At 40.4% G+C, this 3,284-nt stretch overlaps 1 non-coding gene across 1 annotated transcript; it reads left to right on the top strand.

Annotated features, from left to right (window-relative positions):
* Window positions 1-2,949: 2,949 nt before the first annotated feature.
* Trnas-cga (transfer RNA serine (anticodon CGA)) lies at window positions 2,950-3,024 on the top strand. Its single transcript has one exon. It is a non-coding gene; the product is annotated as a tRNA-Ser (tRNA).
* The last annotated feature ends 260 nt before the right edge of the window (window positions 3,025-3,284 follow it).

Genomic DNA, 3,284 nt, shown 5'->3' with positions numbered 1-3,284 from the left:
TACAGACGTCCCCTGGGGTATTCTACTTGTAGCTCTGACTCCACTCTTCTCATACGCAAACATCATCATCAGTTTCATCTTTGATTGTCCGCGGCGGAATTTATTCGGGACTGGAGGGTCGGAACTTTTTCATTTTGATGACTGAGAAATTATGTTATGGTTCAAAATCATGTATGTAGGTTTCATCAAGTGCAACAATTCTTTTCTGAGATTGTTCTCCTTCTTTTCTTCGTTTGTGTGGTCATATTATCTGTAGTTGCTTTTTCAATTCTTGAGGGTGTTTTCGTTCTGTCGTTGCTACTACAAAAAATGAGTTGCTTTATCGATGAAATCAGAATATAGGTCGTGAATCTCCGCTATCGTGCTAATATTAGTTCCCGCCACCGACCGAAGTTTCCATGTTTCACATATAAACTAGTTGTTTTCTTCCCTTATAAGCAATCCGGATGCACGGCCGAGCTTGTGAGGGTGGGCCGAGATATGGGTGTACTTTCCAGGTTTAGCGCAGCTGTTAAAGAGACAATAACTTTTAAGGGGGACGTTCATGAAAAACGCACACTATTTAAAAGATGCACCTAATCCACAATTCTGAAGATACGGCAATGAAATTTTGTACGATGCTTTCCATGAAATCAACACATTTACTTTTAAGATCCTATGATTATATATGTTTCACTTTTTTATGGAATTAAGAAATTTTATTTGCAAAAAAGTAATATGTATATGTTCCCTTTCTCACAAATTATTCGAGACATTTCTACAAAATTTTCTCTGTGTAATCCCTTTACATATAGTAAGCTTTTGTCATACGGTTGTTTGAATATATCGAATAAGAGAATTTTATTGATTTTGTAATTATAATTCTGTAAGTATAATATAAAATTCATGCAAAATTCCAAGAATTTTCCCCATAACCCAATTTACCTTCAGAATTTCAAAAATTAGTCTTGAGATAACATTTATTGGGCTTAGAGAAACAAGTGTACAAAATTTCATAATTCTAGCCTTCGTAGAGTCTGAGAAAAAGGTACATAAAATTAAAAAAAACAACATAATTTTCAGGAAATGCAATTTATAAAGTTCAGCCTAACGTTTTTTTCTTGTATCACCACTTCGTAAGGGCCCAGATTTGTGCTTAGGGTCCTCTTCCCCTTCAGTGCTGCTCTTGTGGTTTTGTGTTTTCTGCCTTCTTTTCTTTACCAAGTCTTCAACTGATTTCCCGCAGAAAGGCGCTGTAAATCTATTTTTCTCAACATGTCTGCAGTGAAATTTCCTATCTTAAAGCCCATTGTCTATAATTCCTTCATCCTCTCTATGTTTCCATCGTTAGATACAAGAACTGTGTCATAAGCTTCAGTTGTGACAACTGCAGCACATGAAAATACAGTTTTAGGGCATCGTTTCCATATGAGTGAATTTAGAGACTAATTTGGATTCTGGGTTTTGCCATGAACACACTTCTATAGAAGTACAAAATCGGCCATAAATCTATAAGTAGGCTTAACAACATCCAGGATACATGTTGGAAGCCTCTCCTTGTGAATGCAGGGATTGTTATCCCTCTGAGCTTGCTGATATTTACTTCAGATAATATGGCACAGATGATAGTGGGATGTTCATCTGTTGACACCATGTGGAAATGTGTAGCCCATATTATACTTTTCATGTGATTTACACTTCATAGGTTCTATCTGATTGCCTTGCCATAATAAACTTGAAGAATGTCTATCATCTTCTTTGTCAGTCTGTTGTGTCCACTAATGTCCAACAGCTCATCTATAAAACGAATGAGTATGTGTCACATCCTTCTAGATGGATCCCGTACAAGTTTGCGTGAAAGTAATTCACGGAATAGTTGTCCGCCGAGCTAGTATTGAAGTGTTGCTTGAAAATGGGTGAGGCAAGAAGATCGCGTCACACATTTAATCATATTTCAGGCACTTCAGATGTGATTTTGTCATTGAAACTACGGGAACTTATTTTCCATGATTTCTAGTGATAAATGAAAAATAAATGGAAAATTGACATTTTCGGTATTTTTCATAGACGTCCCCAATAAAGAGTGAGCTCATGCATTACACACGTCGCATAACAAATTCGTCATACGCTTGTAATTGATCCAGTGTTCTCCTTTATTATTTCCTGTTTGACACATACCATTTGGATCATTAGCTTGTAAAAGTTTTGCATACGTGCCTGCACCATTAGATTAAAGAAAGATATATTTTAGAGTTTCCTAAACAACTCAGTTCATCCACTTCTGCACTTCTTAAAAGTGCAAACCGTCGAGAGAGACAAATCAGTACGTTACTAGAATGAGATTTTCACTCTGCAGCAGAGTGTGCGCTGATATGAAACTTCCTGGCAGATTAAAACTGTGTGCCCGACCGAGACTCGAACTCGGGACCTTTGCCTTTCGCGGGCAAGTGCTCTACCATCTGAGCTACCGAAGCACGACTCACGGCCGGTACTCACAGCTTTACTTCTGCCAGTACCTCGTCTCCTACCTTCCAAACTTTACAGTAGCTCTCCTGCGAACCTTGCAGAACTAGCACTCCTGAAAGAAAGGATATTGCGGAGACATGGCTTAGCCACAGCCGGGGGGATGTTTCCAGAATGAGATTTTCACTCTGCAGCGGAGTGAGTCGTGCTTCGGTAGCTCAGTTGGTAGAGCGCTTGCCCGCGAAAGGCAAAGGTCCCGAGTTCGAGTTTCGGTCGGGCACACAGTTTTAATCTGCCGGGAAGTTTCATATCAGCGCACACTCCGCTGCAGAGTGAAAATCTCATTCTGGAAACATCCCCCAGGCTGTGGCTAAGCCATGTCTCCGCAATATCCTTTCTTTCAGGAGTGCTAGTTCTGCAAGGTTCGCAGGAGAGCTTCTGTAAAGTTTGGAAGGTAGGAGACGAGGTACTGGCAGAAGTAAAGCTGTGAGTACCGGGCGTGAGTCGTGCTTCGGTAGCTCAGTTGGTAGAGCGCTTGCCCGCGAAAGGCAAAGGTCCCGAGTTCGAGTCTCGGTCGGGCACACAGTTTTAATCTGCCAGGAAGTTTCAGTATGTTACTGTTATGTTTTTGTGATCTTCAGGCCTATACTGGTTTGATGCAGCTCCCTTAGTTAGTCTATACTGTGCATGCCTTTTCATCTCCGCATAACTACTGCAGCCTACATCCAATTGGACCTACTTCCTGTATTCCAGCGTAGGTCTCACCCGTGGTAATGGGATTCTTAGTTTGGATAATCAAAAGGGCTACTCTACTCACTCAGCTATTTATACATTTATCGAGC

The sequence above is a fragment of the Schistocerca serialis genome, chromosome 8 (genome assembly GCF_023864345.2).
Source record: "Schistocerca serialis cubense isolate TAMUIC-IGC-003099 chromosome 8, iqSchSeri2.2, whole genome shotgun sequence".
NCBI lineage: Eukaryota > Metazoa > Arthropoda > Insecta > Orthoptera > Acrididae > Schistocerca > Schistocerca serialis.
Note: the sequence above shows the minus strand (reverse complement) of the source record. Positions and strands in the feature narration are given on the sequence as shown.